Source organism: Carcharhinus amblyrhynchos, chromosome 21 (genome assembly GCF_965287045.1).
Source record: "Carcharhinus amblyrhynchos chromosome 21, sCarAmb.v2.hapA, whole genome shotgun sequence".
Taxonomy (NCBI): domain Eukaryota; kingdom Metazoa; phylum Chordata; class Chondrichthyes; order Carcharhiniformes; family Carcharhinidae; genus Carcharhinus; species Carcharhinus amblyrhynchos.
The window spans coordinates 46,150,176-46,173,662 of NC_137344.1; positions in this window are offsets into that span (position 1 = coordinate 46,150,176).

Here is a 23,487-nt window from a genome sequence, read left to right on the forward strand (position 1 = left end):
TCCCTGCGATCTTCCTGGTTCATTATGGGTCTATTGCTCACTGGAAAGTATATTCACCAAGGGAGATACATTGAGTAGAATGCAATCTTCTATGAAATGTACAGCTAGAAACATAACCAACTGAATTCATCAAACAGGCAATGACCTCATCAGCATTCTTCCCCCCTCCTCTGCATCAACATTGTACAAAGCCTCAGTTCTCCTGCATCTCTTATGATTGGGAATGTTTGATTTTGATACCACTACAGATGCTGGAAATTGGAAATAAGAACAGAAACTGTGGGAAGCACTCAGCAAATCTGGCTGAGCAACTTATGGAATAAATTTTTTGGTCCTGATTGGTGTGGGAATCATCCTCAGGTGGGACAGAAAATTTGATAGACCAATTAAAGGTCTGTTGACCACAGACAGGATTTTCCAGCCTCAGGAGGATGGGACCAGAAAATCTTGCCTGTTTAACTTCTCAAGTCGATGACTTTTCACCAGAAGAATAATGATGGTGCCATACCTCCTAAGTATTTCCAGCAGGTTCTGTTTTTATTAACAAATTGCTCTAACTGCAGTAGGATTGCGCACGGATTCTTTTTTTCTCCAAATCAGTGGATGCATTACATGCTAGGCCAAATTTGTACAGCTAAAATCATCAGCGTCTTTATTTATACTTTAAAAAGTTGACAGTGCTATAAGAACGAGACAAACAACACACAAGGTCCTCAGGGTTATCTTTTCACTCGATGACATGGTAATGCCAGCTAGCAGTCTGCTCAATCTTCCTCTTGAGAATCAGAATGAATAACAATTCAACTCAAAATTGGGCTTCCAAGAAAATCTTTGCTGCATTGTCCGACAGCTAGCACAACAGTCACATCCGAGTGGAATCAATTGGATTACTCATCACTGAAGCTCATACAATATATGAAAATAATACTAATAAATCTTTCAAGTATCTAACCTTCCTAAATAGAAACGTAAGCCTGGTTTGAAATGTTTAAGTAGGTTTATGCTGCCCCCTTATCAATAGCATTATACAAAATGCTCCCCACACCATGCAGGCATGGTTCTATTTACATAAGCATTCTTCCATATGCTTCTATAAATGGAATGAAATTCTCCAAATAATTGATCAAAGTTACTAAGCCAGACACCTCAAGTGAAAAGCTCTTAATTTAATTAACTTTTGATCAAGAAATGTTTAGTGCCTTTTAACCGTAAATCTGACAACCAAACACATCCAGAAACCACATTTTGTTTCAACCTCATCGACCTTTAGTGCGGGAAGCCTGTGACCTGAGCTGACACAAACTGCAACCTGTATTTATTATTCAGTGGTAGATCTCACTTTTCCAGCCATTTTATTGACTTTAGATTATAGACTGGGTAGACTTAGTCCAAATGTTATATTCAAAAACCCAAATGATCTCAAATCTGAATTCCATTGTCCCTGAGGATTTTGGATAAAGAATATTCGACTTGCAATATTCTCATCCTTTTCAGGGATGATGCCATTTTTGGTTTTCCATCATGAGAAAAATCCATTTTGTCTTAAGTTAATTCACAACTTATGTTCGCCTAGCGGATGAGAATGGCTATATTTTTACCCAGTTCCCAGTTGTGGATGTAGAACCAGATGGTATCATTCAGCTCTGGCATTTCTTCACCTACTCATGAACTCGTATTAAGCCAGTTCACTCTTTCCTTTCAGACATTTTTACTGTTCTCCCATTTCTTTCCACACACTGTATGAACTCCGAGAAATTCTTCATGTGCCAAGTTTGATCATCTCAATGTAGCCTTCCTACCAAATGCAGCACACAGATTCATGGTAACTTTGACATAGGCTGGCCAACATGGTCAGGCCAGTTACTACTAGTTCTGGTCTGCTTCCTATACTCTTAGATTCTACTTTGTTCATCACTTGTGTAAGAGTGGTCAAAGCATCTTACATGCAGGAGTACACCCAATGAGTCATATAGCATAAATAAAGGGTGTAACAATAGGACACCTCAATTATCTGAACTGGGTTTTGGCCAAAAACCTCTGTCCTCATTCGTGGCTGGGGTTCTCTGGTGCCGCTGAAAGTGAATGGAGTTTGGCAGGAACGCCAAATTCTCTGTTCTCACTAGCAGCAGGGCAGGTACGGACAAGATTGGAGAAACCCACCCATTGCGTCTTTTGTATATTCCATCATTCACATTTCTCCAATCTTTGAGGTAAACTGTAAATAGAGAAGTAAGTCCAGTGATGATAAAATACACAGTTTGATTTCCTGGATGGGAAGCAAAAGGTGCTGTGTGGCAATCAGAGCAAAACCCATTCTCCTCACTGAGTCTCTCTTCAAAAGAAATGGTTAAATAAAAATTAATCAAACACCCCAACCATTTCCTGGGCTAACTTACTTGGTTTCGATATTAGAACCCTTTTTAGACAACTCATTACCAAAAATAATTATCTTCTGCAGCTTAAGTTTCAGCCCAGGTCTCAGGCCTGGTATTAGTTCCAGTTCTGAATCTGGATAATTCCTTTGATATTCTGATGCACCCCAACAGATGCTAGTAGCAAAAGGAACATTTCAGCTGCATTAATAAATAGCGGTATAATAAATAAATTAAGTCCAAGGGAAATGTCACAGAGTTTCTAATTGGAATATATTAAAACCAGCATTTCTGCATAGCGCACCTCAACAACCATCATATCAGCCAGCTCCAAGTTCAAAGGTAGATTAACAACTCAAGCACAAATCTAACTCCTTCAAGAAGTAAAGAGAATGTCTATTGCACAGTTGTAAGTACTTGGATTTATACAGCATCTTTCACTTTGAAATATCTCTTCATGCAATAAACTACTTTTTGTAGTGTAGTCACAGTTATTCAGACAAAAACAGAGCAGCCATTACACACAAATGCTCCATAAATTAACTGAATGATAAGTTGACCTGTTGTAGGATAAAAATTGAAGGAGAATGTTGATTGGGTGAAATCCAATCATGCCATGGGATCTCTTATCTCCATTTGACCTTCTGGAATAGCGGAACAAGACTTTACTGAGCATCTCATTATGGCTGCAAGAGCAAGCCAGAGACTAGGAATTCTGCAGCAAGTAATTGACTTCCTGACTCCCAAAAGCCTGTTCACTATCTCCAAGGCACAATTCAGGAGTGTGATGGAATGCAAAAACAAAAAATGCTGGAAAATCTCAGCAGGTTTGACAGCATCTGTGGAGAGAGAACAAGATGTAGAGATGCTGGCATTGGATTGGGGTAAACACAGTAAGAAGTCTCACAACACCAGGTTAAAGTCCAACCAGTTTATTTGATAGTAAACCCACAAGCTTTGAGAAACACTGTTCCTTCGTCAGGTATGTGGAAGGTTCTGATCAGAGAAGGGTATATAAAGGCACAGACAGTTTACAGAATACTGATTGGAATGCAAATCTTTACAGCTAACCTGCTATTCAAGTCTTACAGATGCAGGCAATGTGAGTGGAGATAGCATTAGACATAGGTTAAAGAGATGAGTATTGTCTCCAGACAGGACAGTAAGTGAGATTTTGCAAAGGGGTTACAGATAGTGCGACATGAACCCAAGATCCCGGTTGAGGCTGTCCTCACGTACGGAACTTGGCTATCAGTCTCTGCTCAGCAACTCTGCGCTGTTGTGTGTCGTGAAGGCCGCCTTGGAGAAGGCTTACCTGAAGATCAGAGGCTGAATGCCTGCGACCGTTGAAGTGTTCGCCAACAGGAAGGGAACAGTCTTGCCTGGTGATTGTCAAGTGATGTTCATTCACCCGTTGTCATAGCGTCTGCATTGTTTCCCCAATGTACCATGCTTCAGGACATCCTTTCCTGCAGCGTATTAGGTAGACAACGTTGGCCAAGTTGCAAGAGTATGTGCCGTGTACCTGGTGGATGGTGTTTTCACGTGAGATGATATCATCCATGTCGATGATTCGGCATGTCTTGCAGAAGTTGCTGTGGCAGGATTGTGTGGTATTGTGGTCACTGTTCTCCTGAAGGCTGAATAGTTTGCTGCGAACAATGGTCTGTTTGAAGGCAAGACATGGGGGTGTGGGGATGCCCCTGGCGAGATGCTCATCTTCATCAATGATATGTTGAAGACTCTGGAGAAGATGTCGTAGCTTCACCACTCCGGGGAAGTACTGGACGACGAAGGGTACTCTGTCCACTGTGTCCCGTGTTTGTCTTCTGAGGAGGTCCTCAGAAGTCTTCAACATATCACTGATGAAGATGAACATCTCGCCAGGGCCATCCCCACACCCCCGCTTCTTGCCTTCAAACAACCTTACAACCTCAAACAGACTATTATTCGCAGCAAACTACTGAGCCTTCAGGAGAACAGTGACCTCAACACCACACAACCCTGCCACAGCAACCTCTGCAATTCATGTCGCACTATCTGTAACCCCCATGACTTGCCTGGGCTTGCAAAGTTCACTTACTGTCCTGTCTGGTGACAATACACATCTCTTTAACCTATGCCTAATGCTATCTCCACTCACATTGTCTGCATCTTTAAGACTTGAATAGCAGGTTATCTGTAAAGGCTTGCATTCTAATCAGTATTCTGTAAACTGCCTGTGCCTTTATATACCCTTCTCTGGTCAGAACCTTCCACACACCTGACGAACGAATAGCGTTTCCAAAAGCTTGTGGGTTTACTATCAAATAAACTGCTTAGAATTTAACCTGGTGTTGTGAGACTTCTTACTGAGAGAGAACAAAGCCAATATTTTGCTTCTTGACAACGGGTCATTCAGACTCAAAATGTTGGTTCTATTCTCTCTCCACAGATGCTGTCAGACCTGCTGAGATTTTCCAGCATTTTCTGTTTGTGTTTCAGGTTCCCTCATCCACAGTAATTTATTTTTAGCTTAGTACGATGGAATACACTCCATTCACCTCAATGAGTACTGCTCCAACAACTCAAGAAGCTCAAAACTATCCAAGACAAAGCAGCCTGCTTGATCAACATCCCATCCACCCACTTAAACATTCGATCCTTCCACCACTGATGCAGAGTGGCAGAATGTGTGTGCATTCTACAAGATACACTGCAAGAACTCATCAAGGTTCCTTTGACAGCACCTTCCAACCCCACGCCTTCTACCACCAAGAAGGACAAGGGCAGCAAATACCCTAGAACACTACTTCTTGCAAGCTCTTTCCAAGTCACTCACCATCCTGACTTGGAAATATATCGTCGCTGTTCTTTCACTGTCACTGGGTCAGCACTGTGGGTGTACCTACATCACATGGACTGCAGTGGTCCAAGAAGGCAGCTTACCATCTCAAGTGTAATCAGGGCTGGACAATAACTGCTGCCTAGCCAACGACATCAATATTCTGTGAAACAATATTAAAAACAGACATCCCTCACGATGCCATCCTCCATTAGTACTGCAAAAATGATCAGCTGCTATCCTCATAAGACCCTCAACTCACTGCTTCTGTGACAATGGGAAGACTGTGACCAACTGAACCCAACTAGCAAATTGGTAATGCAGGACCCTCACTTACCTAATCTGGGCAACATCAAACAAGATGGAAAAGCTTGCATTTGTGATCACAGGATTACCCAGGGTGCGTTATTGCCAACGAAGCACTTTTTGAGGCATGGTCATGTTGTAATGTAGGGACCATCTCCAAGAAGAGAGAATCTAATATAACCATTGCTGAATCCCCCACTAACAACATTCTGGGGGGTTACCATTGATCAGAACTGGACTAGTCATACATTGCAGCTCCAACAACACTCAAGAAGATTGACACCATCCAGTACAAAGCAGCTTGCTTGATTGCTACCCATTTCACAAAATTTAATCCCTCCACCACTGACGAAAAACAGCAACTGTGCACACCATCTACAAGATGCACAGCAAGAGCTCACCAAGGTTCCTTAGGCAGTACCTTCCAAACTCACGGCCGTTACCATCCAGAAGGACAAGAGCAGCAGACAGACGGGAACACCACCACTATGGTTCTATGGCTCATATACTTGCAATCTAAGATTTAGAGAGGTTGATCCGATGGGCCTCACTGGTTAACACAAGAAAGAACTGTTTCCTCATCCTGCTGTGAGCTTTGGGCAAGATGAAACCTTCATGTTCATAGTGTGCAGATGTGTTTACACCCGTAAAATAATAGATTTCAGGCTCACCCTTTGGATTAATGGATAAATCCACTTTCCTTCGGTTGGCGTAGGACTGAACTATCAAGGTCAAAACAGTTCTGGGTTCAACAGGGACTTCAGTTATATTTGGAGGGTCTAGGGAAACTAGAATTGTTGTTGTTAAAAAGTTAAGAAGGGACTCATCTCGAGTAGATAATGAGGAACTGTTTACACTCTCAGGGGGTCAGTAACCAGAGGACATCGATTGAAGTGTCAAAAATGTCAGAGGGGAATTGCAAAGAATTTTTTTTATGCAGTGGGTTGTTATGATCTAAAATGCACAGCCCGACTTGTCAGTGGCAGGGGACTCAGACAATAACCTTCAAAGGGGAGTCGGATAGTTATTTGAAAAGAAACAAAATTGGTAAAGTCACAAAGAAAAAGCAAGGATGTAAGACTGATTAGATAGCACTTTTAAAGGTTCTGCATGGGCATGGTGGGCTAGATAGCCTTGTTCTCTACTGTATTCTCTGAATCCCTTACCTGGATGGAGTTACCCAGTTTCAGTACCGGGACCATATCTGTCTCTCATACGTGCTAGTTAGGGAAGGATCAATGGAAAATCAATGATTATCTATATGTAGTAACTGGATGTGACTCATTGTAGCTCCAACAATGAAACTATGATAACTACACTCTAAGGTCTGACAGAAACATCGCATAGGTCTGCTCTCTTCTCCTCTGTGGCTCCAACTGAACTCTTCCCAGTCACCAGTATACCCTCAGCATTGAATGGTCCGGCTTCCTGCACTTCTGTTCCATAGGGTCTGAGCTGATGACCTGGCCCACAAATGATCGCCCCTTAAAGGGGCCACATTACCCATCAAATAAGCCCTGTTGAGAAATCAGGAGCTGCCATTTGGAAAAGACACCAGCAGATTGCTGGCAGCATGAAAGGATAAAGCACTATATGGCCACAGGAAATAGGAGTAGGCCGTTTGGCCTCTCGAGCTTGTTCTGCTATTCAATATGAACCAACATTACTCACGTCCACTTTCCTGACTTCTCCCCATGACCCTCGATTTCCTGACTGATCAAAATCTAGCTGTCTCAGCCTTAAATATGTACAAGGACTTTGCCCCCAAGCTCTTTGTGGCAAGGAGTCCGAAGACTCGGAACCCTTAGAGAGGAAATTCCTTCTCACCTCAGTCTTAAATAGACTCTCCTTTATTCTGAGACTGTGTCGTCTGGTCCTAGACCTTCCCATGAGGGAAACATTCTCTCAACACTTACGCTGTCAAGCCCCTTAAGAGTCCTATATGTTTCAATGAGATCACTTCTTATTCTTCTAAATTCCAGTGAGTAGAGTTCCAACCAATTTAACCTTTCCTCATTAGACAATCTTCCAGACTTTCTCTAAACTGCTCCAATGAAATAATATCTTTCCTTAAATAAGGAGCCCAAAATAGACTCCAGATGTGGTCTCTTGTATAGTTGCAGGAAGACTTCCCTACTGTTATACTCTAACCCCCTTGAAATAATGGCCAACATTCCATAAGCCTCCCTGATTACCTGCTGCACCAGTGTGCTAGCTTCTGTGTTTTGTGCACAAGTACCCCCAAACCCCTCTGTGTTGCAGCTTTTCTTCATTTAGATAATACGCTGTTCTTTTGTTCTCCATTCCAAATGAATAAGTTCACATCTTCCCACATTATATTCCATTTGCCAACTTTTTCCCACTTACTTAATGTATCAGTATTTCTTTGTAAACTGCTTATGCCCTTCTCACAACTTGCTTTTCCACCTATTTTTGTTTTGTCTTCAAAGTTGGCTACAGGTACATTCGCTCACCTGACTGAGATAAGAAGGAAACAAAAAGAAAATCCAAATCAGGACTGTGCAACAGAAAGTGCAGTAAGAAGTCTCACAACACCAGGTTAAAGTCCAACAGGTTTATTTGGTACACAAGCTTTCGGAGCATTGCTCCATCATCGGGTGACTTACCTGATGAACGAGCAGTGCTCCGAAAACTTGTGCTACCAGATCAGGCATTGACCAGAAAATGCCCTTTCAGTTGAGCTGGGCGCCACATGTAGCCTACTGAGTTTAAATAGCAGTTTTAGAATCTTTGTAACTCCAGTTACACCCAAAATGTTTAAGTAGTATGATTATATGCACTGCTACCATTCCCAATGATAAGGAAAATATTTATTTTGTCAAATTGGAGCTATTCCATTTTATAGCAGGTTGATAGCATTTTTCAAAGCAAAGTTATGGTTGTTGCTGTGGTGTTATGTTAATGCTGTGATAACCTGCTAACCTGTTTAATAAATGGCTTACTACTTGATTTGATTTATTATTGCCAAGTATATTAGCATACAGTGAAAAGTATTGTTTCTTGCGCACTAAACAGACAAAGTATACCATTCATAGGGAAGGAAATGAGACAGTGCAGAATGTAGTGTTATAGTCATAGCTAGGGTAGAGAGAAAGATCAACTCAGTGTGAGGTAGGTCCATTCAAAGTCTGACGGCAGCAGGGAAGAAGTTGTTCTTTAGTCAATTGCTATGTGACCTCAGACTTTTGTATCTTTTTCCTTTCGGAAGAAGATGGAAGAGAGAATATCCAGGGTGCATAGGGTCCTTAATTATGCTGGCTGCTTTGCTGAGGCAGCAGGAAGTATAGATAGAGTCAATGGATGGGAGGCTGGTTTGCGTGATGAATTGGGTTATATTCGTGACCCTTTGTAGTTTCTCACGGTCTTGAGCAGAGCAGGAGCCATATCAAGCTGTGATACAACCAAAAAGAATGCTTTCTATGGTGCATCTGTAAAAGCTGATGAGAGTCATAGTGATATGCCAAATTTCCTTAATCTTCTGAGAAAGCAGAAGCGTTGGTGAGCTTTCTTAACTATGGTGTGGGCATGGTGGGACTAGGACAAGTTGTTGGTGGTTTAGATACTTAAAAACTTGAAGCTCTTGACCCTTTCTACTTTGTTCCCTTTGATGTAGAGAGGAGCATGTTCTCCTTTATGTTTCCTGAAGTCGATGACAATCTCCTTTGTTTCATTGACATTGAGGAAGAGATTATTGTTGCCGCACCAGTTCACCAGATTCTCTGTCTCATTCCTGTACTCTGTCTCATCATTGTTCAAGATCCGACCCACAAAGGTGGTGTGGTCAGCAAACTTGAAAATCAAATTGAAGGGGAATTTGGCCACAGAGTCATAGGAGTATAGTAGAGGGCTGAGAACACAGCCTTGTGGGGTACCAATGTTGAAGACGATTGTGGAGAAGATGTTGTTGCCTATCATTACTGATTGTGGTCTATGAGTTAGGAAGTGCTGGATCCAGTTGCAGAGGAAGTTGATTCCCAGGCCATGGAGTTTGGAGATGAGTTTCGTGGAAATGATGTCGTTGAAGGCTGAGCTGTGGTCAATAAATAGGAGTCTGACATTGGTGTCTTTGTTATCAAGGTGTTCCAGGGTGGAGTGCAGGGCCAGGAGATGACGTCTGCTGTGGTTTTGTTGCGGTGGTAGGCAAACTATACTGGATTGAGATAGTCTGGGAGGCTAATTGATTCATGCCATGACTAGCCTTTTGAAGTACTTCATAATGATGGACGTCAGAGCCATCAGCTGATAGTCATTAAGACACGCTGCTTGGTTTTTCTTAGGCACCAGGATGCTAGTCATCTTCTTAAAGCAGATAGGGACCTCAGATTGTTGTAAAGAGAGGTTGAAAATGAGTGCAAATAATCCCGTCAGCTGATCCACGCAGGATCTGAGCGCTCGTCCAGGTACCCCATCTGGGCCGGTCACGTTCCGTGGGTTGACCTTCGAGAAATCAATTTAAGTCAATTGGAAAATGCGAGTTGAATACGTAACAGTAAAACAATGGTAGCTGTGTTCCTGAGTGCACCATGGAATCACAGAATCATGCAACACTGAAGGCGATCATTTGGCTTCCTGGGGTCTGTGCTGTTTCTTTGAAATGGAAGGTAGGATTTTAAGGATGCCAAGTGATCAGCATTCCTTATTCCAGGAGTCAGTGCATGACGCACAGCTGCGGACTTTCAAACTCCCACCACCATTTAATGCTCACTTGAGCATTGATTGGCAGTGGGTGGGACTTCCATTTGTCCTTGGGAGGAAGTCCCACCCATGAGAGTTGTCAGCCAATCATATTGGGGGTGTAGTCTTGGGGGAGGGAGATCTGCAGCTTCAAGGTCTTGGAGGGGAGCATGCCCCAACACTGAGGGGGAGTTCAGAGTGAGGCACCTTTTTGTCCAAGATAGAGAATCCTTCTTTTGTCAGTTGCCCACCCTATCTGCATCCATTTCTGCCTACCTAAAGATTGAGTCTGAGTGGGAAAAGACCCTTGAGTAGCTACTTAAGGGTCTTAATACATGAATGGATGGGTTTCCTGCCAAAGGCCTGGTCAGCTTAACAGTGAAATGGCACCTGGCTTTGGGAGGATGGGCTCCCAAGGGAATCCCATGCATTCAACTTTATGCTTTCCCGCCCCACCTACCCTCCCCCACCCCGCCTCAGGACCCGCCTAATGGAAAAGTAAAATTCTGCCGGGGTCACCATTTGGGCACAAGCAAACTTGTCCCTTCTGGTCCAGAATGAAGGTGGGAAACAAACTTGGGTAAGTTGCACATTAGATGGGAGACCTGCATATTTTAATCTCCATTGCCAGCCCACTCAAAATATCACCATAATGGGGCTAGAGGGCAAAACAGAAAACCCCAAAACAGGCAGATTCTGTGGTAAAATTTCTGGGCTGCTCATCAAATGGTTAGCAATTTGATTTCCCACTTGAAGAGCCCAGCCTCGCACTAGTACTTCAGCTGCAAATACACTGATCTCAAGCAAGGCTAAGCACAGGAAAGCCAGCAACAGGGCTTGGAGTGGGTTTCAAATCGGTCGCTCAATTAACTTGGAAGCTATCAGGATAAAGTTCTGTGCCGTAGAAGATGAATATTTCGGAGGCTGGGGAGCTGTGTGTGTGTGTGCGTGTGTGACGAAGGCAAGGCACTCAGGGGAGCAGCAACCTAATCGTTCCTATGCAACTTCTATAATTACACCACAAAAAAATGCACTTCCAGTTTCAAATCTGCAAACAACAGGCTGGCAGAAAAGGAAGGAAAAAAACACCAATTTTATAGAAACCTCAGATTCTACAGGCAAGGAAATTGAATACTACAGTGGTGTCTCATTACTGAGAAAGTAAAGAAAATGCTTGCACTATACCCACACAAGATGAAGGAGCCTCCTTTCTGTGCTGTAATTTGCTGATTTAAAAAAACATATGCTCTTTGATTTCTGTTAGTGAATGCAAGGCAAGTCAAGCCTAACAGCCAACCATTGTGAATAGCTATCAACTCACATTAATCCCACCGCAGTATGTAATGTTCCCATACATCTCCGACTGACTTCCCTGTAGAGATGAGTCTGGAATATGGGTAATTATTTTGGTCAAAATATTATAAAGATTTGCACCAATACCTGTCATCCTTATTAAGCCTGACATATTTTGGCTCTTTGTCGAATTTTTTTTAGAATGCCCTGTGGTATTGTTCATAGATCACATGCTGTTTTGTAAGGACAGGAATAATGTACCAAGCATTATATATTATTGTGCTACTAAAGTGTGCTTGTGTTCAACTTGGCCTGTTTTAAAGTCACAAAGCTTTCTTCACTCAGACAAGCACAACCCAAGGCTTGATACAAGTCCTGCATAAGGGAAGGCAGCTCTGGTTGTTGAGCCCAAACATCTCAGCCTCAGGACATCTCTGCAGGAGTTCCTCAGTGCAGTGTCCTAGGCCCAACCATTTTCAGCTGCTTCATCAATAACTCTGTCACCAAAATTAATTCAGAAATCAGTAATCGGGATGTTTGCTGATGATCGCATAGTGTTCAGTTCCACATATAACTCCTTGGATAACAAAGAAGCCCATTCCTGCATGCAGCAAGACCTAGACAACATTCAGGATTTTGCAATGTTCCAGTGAACCCCCACGCAAATTGGAGGAACAGCACCTCATCTTCCAATTAGGCACTTTACAGCCTTCCAAACTGAACATTGAGTTCAATGGTTCCAGAGCATGAGCTCTCTCCTTCACCTTCACCCCATTTCCATTTATCTTATTTCATTTTGTCTCTTCGTTTCATCTCATTCATCCATTTTTATCATTCTTCTTTCTCATTTCCATCTTCCAGTTCTCCATTCCAGCACTCCTTGCTAACCACCCCACCTACTTTTTCAGGGCAGCTGTCATAATCCTTAGGCTGTCCCTTAACCATCTGTACCTCTGTTCTGCCATTCAAACATTCTGATCACTTAATGGACACTTTTCACATCTCTCTCAGCCTTTTTCATCCTCATTTACATTCCCTTTGTCCAATTACACCAACAATCAGAAACTGAACTGGATCAGCCATACAAATATGTGGTCACAATAATAGGTCAGAGGCCGAAATTTTGCAGCATGTAACTCAACTCCTGATTCCCCAAAACCTGCCCACCATCTACAAGGCATAAGTCAGGAGTGTGATGAAATACTCACAAGGCTCGATAGCATCCGAGATGAAGCCACTCACTTGATTGGCACACCATCTACCACCTTAAATATTCATTCCCTCCATAGCTGGGTTTACCATCTACCATGGTTGCTGGGTTTACCATTTACAAAATGCACTGGAGCAACTTTCCACATTCCTTTTACAGTATCTTATAAACTTGCGTCCCATACTGCCTAGAAGGACAAACCAACAGGGATATGGAAACACCACTGGCTGCAAATTTCCCATCAAGTCACAAAGCAGTCTGACTTGGAAACATATTACCGTTCCTTCACTTTTGCTCAGTCAAATTCCTGGAACCCTCTCCCTAACAGCATATGGAATGAAGTGGTTCAAGAAATTGGCTCACCACCACCTTCTCAGAGCAATTAAGGATGGGCAATAAATGCTGGCTTTGGCAATGATGCCCACATCTCATGAACAAAGTAAAAAAAAAATTGCTGTTGATGAACGAACCAAGTGTTGTGAGTTTCCAGCTCCAATTCAAAAGAAGCCAGAAGCATGAGACTGCACTTTGCCCATCCTCTGCCAACAGCAGTGATAGCGACACTTGCGCCAGGTACTGTAGGAGAAGGAGGGTCAAAGGAATACTGTCAAAATGTCCACAAAACTCCTCAGTTTGATTTGAGATGTATCTGACCTTCCATCTGAATGCAAATCTTTAAACAATGTACAGAGCTATCATTTTATGATAAAGGCGTGTCTGAACCAGATAAGTAGGCATAAAAATTCACCTAGCAATTGTGAAATAAGAATCATGAACATGTCAAGATTAACAGAAGAACTAAGGATCCACTAAAGATATGAGCTACTTCAGATGACCAGTTCAAAAGCAAGTTGAACTACTGATATTCATTGACTAGAATACATGTCATTTTGACAACACCCTACAGAGTCCATAGACCACTCTGTCAGCAGAAATGGGTACGGACTGTGATTTTTCAAATGCAGAGCTAGAAGACAGAATTGTTGTGTTGGTGATAGCATCCACTCCCAATGAGCTTTCCATAAAGACCTGCTAAAACATACAGCATTGAAGAGGCACTCAAGGATGAACGTAAGTACGATACAATCCTTGCAGGTTGACGAAGCTTACCGGTCCCAAGTACAATTCCAATTGTTGACACAGTCTGTGGTACACCCAAATTTAGCAAGGCATGTGGCCTGCTGCATGCACTCTGGCAATGCCCAGATTTCCATCAATCCTGCAAAGCATGTGACAGAAAGGGCCATTGGCAGCAGAAGTGTGCTGGAGCAAAAGCGAAAACAGCTACAATGAATTATGCACATATCCTAACAGACTGTTAGGGTACCTTCAGGCAAGAGGAATGACTTATACAATATCCTGTCAGATACATGATTTGCTGGACAATACAAAGCATGATGATGATGTGCACGATGAGATGATGAGCTGTGGGTAAACACATGTTTCACATTGCCAACCTCATGGAAAACACACATATCGTCACATCATTTGATCTGCCCCAAGGAAGTTATTAACTGTTCACTATTGCCCATGATTGACACAGCGACAAGTGCCAACGTATTACCCCTGTGAATTCTAAAGGACATGTATCCGCAAACATGGGACGCCATGGTAAAACTTCCTACTGTAAAACTTTCAACATACAATGGTTCACCAATTCCATGTGCAGGATCCATAGTCCTGGAGAGCAAATACAATCAATCTTCCTAGGTATCACAGATGTTTTACACTGTGGAGACTAAATCCTGGCAACATTAAGTCTACTGGCGTGCCATGATCTCACATGTGACAATTCCATGGAATCAGTCATATCTCCTAAAATTAGCCTCAGAAACTATTCCTATCACTTCAGTTCATGACTTAACATTGAAATATCCAGGATGTTTCAGTAAAGTTGTCAGTTTCAAGGGATCTGTAACATTACACTTGCAGGAAATGCATAGTTGTCACTTGATCCACCACTTAATGTAACAATCACTTACAAGACTAGTTAAAGATTATAATAAGCAAAATGGAGAAAGATGAAATCATTTGAAGAGTACAAGAATAAACAGGTTGGTGCATTTCAATCACATATGTCTCAAAAAGGATCTCTGAGAGTATGCCTTAATCCACAATGTTTAAATGCAGTTTTAAAACATCATTTAGACAAAATACCCACATTAGAAAGTTAAAGCCAAGGTTTACAGCTACAAAATTCTTTTCAAACTTTGATGCCAAACATTGCTACTTGTTGGTATATCTCACAGAGATGTTCCAAGAGCTTGCTACATTTCATATCCCATTCCGATAATATTGGGGCAGCGTTATGGCACAGTGGTTAGCACTGCTGCCCCTCAGTGCCAGGAACCCAGGTTCAATTCTGACCTCAGGTGACTGTCCGTGTGGAGTTTGCACTTTCTCCCGTCTGCGTGGGTTTCCTCCAGGTGTTGAGGTTTCCTCCCACATTCCAAAGATGTGTGGGTTAGGTTGATTGGACATGGTCAATTTACCCCTTAGTGTCAGAGGATTAGCAAGGTAAATACATGGGATTATGGGGATAGGGCCTAGGTGGAACTGTTGTCGGTGCAGGCTTGATGGGCCAAATGGCCTCCTTCTACACTGTCAGGATTCAATGGTTCTATTCTATTCTGGCTATCTATTAGCCAAGATGTCTTTCAAGTTCATATGGGCTACATTCCATGCATTGTGCCAGGAAGCATCCATATCGCCAATAACATTGCTGTTGGGGGTAGAACGAAGCAAGGAAATTACAATAATCTTTTCTTATTGATGAAAGCCGCACAAATGACAACAGCTTCAAGAAGAAATGGCAGAAAGTTCCACGCTACAGCAACTATGAAAAACCATCACTGAAGAATGGCCTGATTCAATTCAACATATCTACGACCATGAGAGGCCATTTTGGCTTTATCAGGGTCAGCTAGGCATTTTTCAGGGAGTCATTTTAAAGGCAGTCAGGTCATCACATCAAAACCTTTGCAACCTGATATGCTTCTGCAACTTCACCATTTACCCATGGGCATGGATTGGACGAGAAGACTGGCAAAAGAAACAGCCTAATCGCCAGATATGAACAAAGACATTGAAGTCATCACCAATACATGTCAGTAGCATGTGACAAGCCAGCATAAAGAACCACTGATTCCACATGAAATGCCAACCCAGCTTTGGTCCAAAGTCACATTCAACTTCTTTCATGTCCATGGCACTGACTTCATCATCATTATTGACTATTTTATCATTGTCAATAATTGTACAAGCATCAAGTATAACCATCATCCACATGCTAAGTATTATTTTCAGTTTTCTTCATGCCTAGTGAGAACATTATGGATAAAGATTCATAATTTATTGGTAAGCCCTTCTGGAACATTTTTGAGACGTGCAATGTTCATCACACTACTTCTTCTCATTACCTAAGATGTAATGGCCTACCTGAACAAATGTTTTGAACAGTGAAATTATTAATTCCCAAATGTAGACAAACCAAACAAGGTTTACACATTGCAATGTTATATCTGAGAGCGGCATCTTTACGCACAACTATTAGTTTACTGGCAGAGCTCGTGTTCAGTAGACCAGTGTGTACCAATTTACCTACTATTACCCATCCAATTGCTCAGAAACTAGATACCAACAGAATTGCCAGGTTTAAAGTTGGGAGAACAAGCTTACATCCTGCATTCCATAGAAGGTCCGTGACAACCAGCTGAAGCAACAAGGATTTGCTTAGGCCCAAGTTCCTATGAAGTAATTGCACAAAAAAGCGCAATAGTGAGGCGTAACCAAGGATAAACCTAACCTCGTCCAGCTCCTCGACCACTGTTCAGCCTTATTGCACTTAGGACAAGATCCCAAATACAACCATGAACAGCTTGCTATGCATAAATTAGCTTCTACATTTCCTACATTACAATAATGATTACACTTCAGATATTATTACATTGACTGTAATGTGCTTTGGGGTATCCTGTCATCATGAATGACACTAAAATAATGCCAGTTCTTTCCTTTAAGTCTAGAAATAAATATCCAGGGTGGTAGTGTCTTACAGATCATTCAGGGAGTCCAGATTGCTGTGGAAACATATACTTTTACAGGCATATTGTAGTTTGGAACTATGGATAGTGATGGCAGAGGCTCTAACTTCCTTTCCATCACATGGCTGACCAGGAATCCCTCTCCATTCTTTACCATCTGCCATTGGCGTCTTTGGAAGGATTCACAGGTTGACACTCAACATGCTTGGCCAAATTATGAACACACCTTTTCCTTGGCCATCAAGCCCTGGGATGGGCCTCAAACCCAAAACTTCAGGCACAGGGGCTGGGACAGTACACACTGTACTACAATTCCTAATGTATTCCAGGTACGCAAGGCAATATTGCTGCTTGTGGTACAGCAGCGCCTCAGTTCAAATTCTTTCATGTCAATGCTAAAAACCTGCCAACCTGTAAACCCAGTCCTATGTCCATTGTGTTGTTAACTAATCTCCTCACAATAAGCCACAGTTGTTACTGAGCTGGGCAGGGAAAGTTCAGCCAGGTTCCTGACAAATTATTACTTCCCAGTGATTCCAGTTGGAAAGAACCTGTTTAGACTGAGCTTAGATTATGCAGCTCTTTATGGAACATAGCCCACTGACATTATTGTATGGGAACTAGAATCTCTACAGTGCAGAAGGCGGCTATTTGGCCTATTGAACGTGCACTGAAACTTACCCAAGCTTACCACATAACGCCACTTATTTACCCAGCTAAGTCCCCTAACCTATATACCTTGGGACATTAAGAGGCAATTTAGCATGTCAATCAACCTAACCCGCAGATCTTTCGGATGTGGGAGGAAACCAGAGGTCCTGGAGGAAACCCACGCAGACACAGGGAGAATGTGCACCTGAGGCTGGAATTGAACCCAGGTCCCTGATGCTGTGAGACAACGGTGCTAACCATTGTGCCATCATGTTGCCCACAACCACTTTGCCATTGTACCACCCACATGAACTAAGGTCCGGGGAGGTACTCATGAGCGCAGTGGAACAGAATTCCAGTAGAAGCCAGCAATCCTCAGGAGAAGTGGGAAGGATACATGAGGGAATAATTCCATTTTCAAAAAAAAGTCAGTAACAACTCGATTTCAAAAATAAAAAAAAAACACAAATTGAAGCGAAGAAACATTGAAGATGCACAGCAGGTCCATAAAAAGAAATGATAGATTGACATCATGTGGGTAAGACTATTCTGCAAAACCTGTGTGTTGAAAGCCAGCTCCTGTGCAATCAGACCATTGAGTGCCAAGTCAACTGCCCCATCATTATTAGCTTCTTGCTGATTCATCAGCTCATGCCCATTATATTTGGACATCTCTCTGCAAGTTCATTTTGAAGATAAATAATGATATTCGCCAATGAAGCTGTCACTAAAAAGTCTGAAATGCCTTGAAGGCTCAGTGTGCTGAGAGACCAGATGACAAATGTGGCACTGGTTGCCATGCAATGTTTAAGAGGTTGCCATGGTACCTGAGCCCAGCACTGAATACTTTTAAAAAAATGAGCACTTAAGGGGAAGAAAGATAAAACAACCTCAGTGCAACATACTTAATCCTTCAGTGCTTTCTGGTACAGAGTACTTCAAATTGTTAAACACAAGATATTAGCTGTAAATAGTTGATATAACAAAAGTTCAAATCTTGATCCCCGGAGCAATTCTCCATTCAGTAATCGAGTGAAAGTCATCAGGAGCTTCAACTTACAAAAAGCTTATCATAGATTATATTTTACAAATACAGAAATGCTTTTAAATCTGTAGAACAATGGGTACCTAGGAGTGAGTTACAAGCTGGAATCAAATCAACAAATTTCAAGCCTTATATATAGAATAATGCATAGCTGGAAATAAGTTTACTGTGAAGAATATAATCGTGATGATGATTCTTTGTGCCCATCAGGAAACCACAATCATATGGCTCAGAGCAGAAAGCCAAGGTCACAATGTTAGAGCCTTGATTCTGATCTATCCTCCCTTGTCTCTCTTCACTGCAAGCATGGGATTAGTGAAGTTACCCTGAAGATTGATGGATAACTGGGAGTTGATTCCAGGCTGGAATCAACTAGGAGCTAGCAGCGCAAGAAATTTCCCCCAGTATACATTTTCTGCTGCCTTCGTGCCCTCTATCCTGCATCCCCCTCACCATCAGTGAGCCCCCCACCCTTGGCGGCAATATCACTAGTTAATGTCGCACATAAGTTTTGGTGATGTCACTCATCCCATTTCCACCAGTTTCTCCCTACTGCAAGAGAGGTGGCACCCACTCATATGGCAGGAACATTCTGGATTAGTTGAGGGCAGAGTGAGAGGCTGGGGGATGGGGTTCTGGAAGAAAGGGAATCTACGGTCCAGAGAGGGCTGGGGAATGGGGATCAGCGAGGAAGGAAGATGGGGAATGGGACTCTATAGGGAAGGAGACTATGGAACTGGAGAGAGAGAGAGACTGGAAAATGGGAATCCAGGAGAGGGAAATGGGGAAAGGGGGTCCGGAGAGTGGGGATGTGGAGAGAGGGAGACTGGGGAATTGGGGTCCGGAGAGACGGAGATTGTGGAATGGGGGTTGAGGAGAAAGGGAGACTGGGGAATGGGAGTCAGCAATAAAAAGAGACTGGGGAATGGGGTTCTGGAATGAGGGAGACTGGGGAATGGGGTTCTGGAATGAGGGAGACTGGGGAATGGGGTTCTGGAATGAGGGAGACTGGGGAATGGGAATCAGGAGAGAGGGAGACTAGGGAATGGAGAACTAGGGAGAGAGGGAGAATGGGGAATGGGGGTCTGAGAGAGGGAGACTGGGGAATGGAGGTCTGGGAGAGAGAGACAATGGGTGTCCAGAGAGAGGGAGACTGGAGAATGGGTTCTGGGAGGGGAAAACTGACGGGGTTTGGTTGGGTGTGGACCAGATTTTCCTGCAGAGTCGGGAGCAAATAAAGTAAAGGAATGGGGCTGAGAAGGGAAGCAGTCAAAAACAGTAGAGTGAAGCTAAGAGATCCTATTCTGGATACATCCTGAGAATCAGTTTCTACTGGTGGCGGCATTGGGAATCTAGGGAATAGAAATTGAGGATTCTCACAGAACCACAGGCAGATGGATCAATGGTTTTTACATGAGGAAGATTGAATGCTTCATCAAGTATGAGTATTAGGTGAAGACTAAAAAATAATTGATAAGAGAATGGGGTAAATATTTGAAGAGAAGTAATGTATGAGGACATGCAGAGGATGGAGAGAACCAGTACCCTAGGCTAAATTATCTCCTCCCTCTGCTGTAATTTCTATCAGTCTTTAACAAAACTTTCCTAAATCAAGTCCAAGCCCTGGGAAAGACTTTGAAATATCACTGCCGAGCTGAGTTGTGGGTGATATGCCTCATAAGCAGTTCCATAAACACTGAGCCCACTGACTTTTCTGCAATCTTTGTTTGGTTGAGTTTGGTCTGTGCTGCCTGGTTTTGCATTTGAAATCCAGGCTCAGACCATGTCAGATGGAGATTCCCGGTTCAGAATTGCCACCTCTAAACTGGAAATGCAAGGGGATTGGGAGACAGATGGAGCCTGTTCAAAGAGACATTGTTTGGGGAGCCTCAGTTTTACAAGTGGATTCCAGATGCAGATTCAGCATGAAGATCAGCAGGTGATAGGATTGCAACAAGTAAGATATTGGGGGTTCTATCTATTGCTTCAATTTCTGGATGGACTACCAATGAAATTATATTGTAGCTGGTGTGAGGAGAACTTGAGTATTACCTGCATTACTTACTACTCGAGTAGTTGGAGAGTTAGAAACCATGCTATCAAAGCTTTTTATCTTGCACTGATCAGATCAGACCCAAGAATGTCAAATTTCAAAGGGAACAACAATTTATACTGTGTAAGAAAAGATAGTTGATTGGTTGACACATCACCTCTTATTGGTCAAAGCAGCGCCATGGAGAATGCACCAGGAAGCTTTTGGCCCCATGTTGTTTAATTCAAGAATGGCACAATGCCGGGGCATATTCCTTTTGCCTGCAGAGGACAAGTCCTGGTATATTTAAAACTTCCAGCAAACATCAATGGAATTCTTGCATTTGTCCTGATTAGGCCAAAATGAAAAACTTTGACAGCATGTCTCTTTTTCAGCAATTCTTTAATTCTGTACTACAAGTGATTTTATATACTATCTATTGGCAGTGCATTGAGTTACTATGAATAATTTCAGCTGAGTATCACTCCTCCACCTTTGGTTTCCTGTCTCCCCCATCCCCAGTCTCCTCTTTCCACCTGCTCAAGGTTGACCTCTGGATTTCAGAGCTTCTTGCACAAGAGTTGCTAGTGCAAAAGCAGTGAGCAAGAACACTCAGCAGCGGCAAACCCAAGCAAGGTAAATGCAGTGGCTTTGCAAACATCAATTGATTGGATGTCATATGATCTGACATCAAGTGGGTTAGAGCTCTCATGTGATCAGACCTTCAGAAAGGCCTCCAATCAGAGTCACCAACCCTGAAAAACAGGCAATCAATTGATCTCTGCTAACCCCTCAATGAGACAGCACAGGTACAGGAGCGCAAACCCAACTCAGCCTCCAGTGTGAATTCACTAACTGGGGCAAGTCTGTTTCATCTAAATGGTGAATGAATGTTATTGTAAAAACAAGTCATTTGATAGCTGGAAGCCTTCCAGCTATTACAAAACCAATGAACATCAACAATAGCGTATATTTGTTTGCTTGAGACTTAAACAAAATGTTTTTAGAAGTTAATTCTGCTGTTTGGTATAAATTTGATGCTATTTTTAGGCTTGCTCATAAGATAGGAACGTGACATCATTCAAGACCTTCAATCTGTTATCAAGCAGGAAAAATGTTGAGGTCGACTCGTTTAATTATCCTCGGTCAAAATGAAGGGAGAAGCTAACTGCTCGCTTACGCAACATTTAAAAAATCTTTTCCTGAATTTCATGACAAGAGATGATAAAAACTCATTTGTGTTGCAATTACCATGTCCACAGGTTTCTCAAAAGTGCTTTCTGTCCAGCTTTGAAGTGTATTCACTGTTATAATGTAGAGAAAGTGACAGCAACTTGCTCACAGCAAAGTCCAACAAACAGTAACACGCTAGCGATCAGATAATCTGTTTGTAGTCTGTTGTAGTGATAATGTTTAATTATTGGCAGGAACACAGGGGAGAAGCCCCCTGCTCTTAAAAATCCCATCCATGACACTGATGGGATCTGATGGGCAGTTGGGGCCTTAGTTTAATGTCTGATCTGAAAGATAGCGGGGGAGATTCTCTCATCCTATTATGCTGCTTTTTTAGTGCAGCGGGCCAGGTGGCCAATTCGCGCTGGGCATCTGGGCCTCTGCGAGTCTCCCAGCGCTGGATTTCCAGAGCCATCAACTCTGCACTGGAAATCGGTATGGAGCGGCCTAATATATGGAGACTCTCATTTAAATATATTTTGAATCTCATTCGCGGGTCCAGGATTGCAGTCTCCGGACCCACCAGCCTCTCCCCGCCACCTCCAGGTATAATTCAATCCAGCAGGGTTTACTATAGTCCCCACCTGCGGGGAGCTTACGGCCTGACTCCACTGGAGTGAAGGAGGGGGACAATTGAGGCCCCAAAGGCTCGGGGACTGGGGGGAGGGGGGTGCCCCCTGGAGGACATTGCCACCTTTGCAATGCCAACCTGGATTCTCTGGCACTGCCCAAGGGGCAAAGTGCCAATGCCTATCAGGCTTGGGCCAGTGCCAAGGGGTGGGGCCTCATGAGGGCCGGGGTCTTTTGGGGTGATTAGTGAGGGTGGGGGGAGTTCCTGCTGCTACTCTGCAGTCGGGACCTGTAGGGGAGGCAGGGAGACCAGCAATCAGACCGTGATGGTGGTGGTGGTGGGGTTGATAAGGAGGCTGACAGTCTGATAATGCGAGGATTGCGGGGATAGCCAGCAATCGGAGAGGCCGGCAGAAAGAGGCCACTGTACATGCGCAGTGGCCCAGTCAGCGCTCTGCTGCTGGCCTCACCAGTAGAAATAGGCCCCAATCCCTGACTTTTCACACTGAGGCCCTCTGCAGCACACAGAGTCCATTTTGAAACTCCTGCAGAAAAAAAGTGTTATTTACTTCATTTTTTATGCAAATTTGACACGTACAATTTTTTGGGAACAATCCCAGCCAGCACCGCCTATTCCTGCACTGGAGTCTTAGCTTATTGTATGGGCTCAAATCTAGAAAGCTGTGTTTGAACTCACAACCTTTGTAATGTGACCCACTGTAACACAGCTAAAATTCACCTTGTGGTGGACTGTAACAGTGCGTGTTATTATTAAGGTCTAGCCGCTCTCTTGTGCACATTCGGCATTACTTCACTTCCTTGCTTTACACAAATTAGAGATGTTATCTACCATCAGTGGTGCAGCCAGGCAGCAGCTTGTATCACAACAGACATTGCAATCAAATAATCCTGTCAATGAATGCCCTGCAGACTAGTTTAATAAGGACAACACCAGCATTTGTGGTTAGAATAAAACTAAGAACTGTCAAGAGGATCAAAGGAATAACTGATCAAAATTTCTTCCGGAATTAGGTCATTATGGAAAATATACCTCAATATTTCATATCAATCCATGAAGAGAGCTGCTGTGAGTTTTTTCCTACAAAATTATGGCACCTGCTCTTAAAGGGATTCCTCCCACCCTCTCCTCCTTCTGGGTAGTCTCCTTATGCTCTGCTCAAAGAGCAACTACTTCTTTAAAGCAATAGCTTGT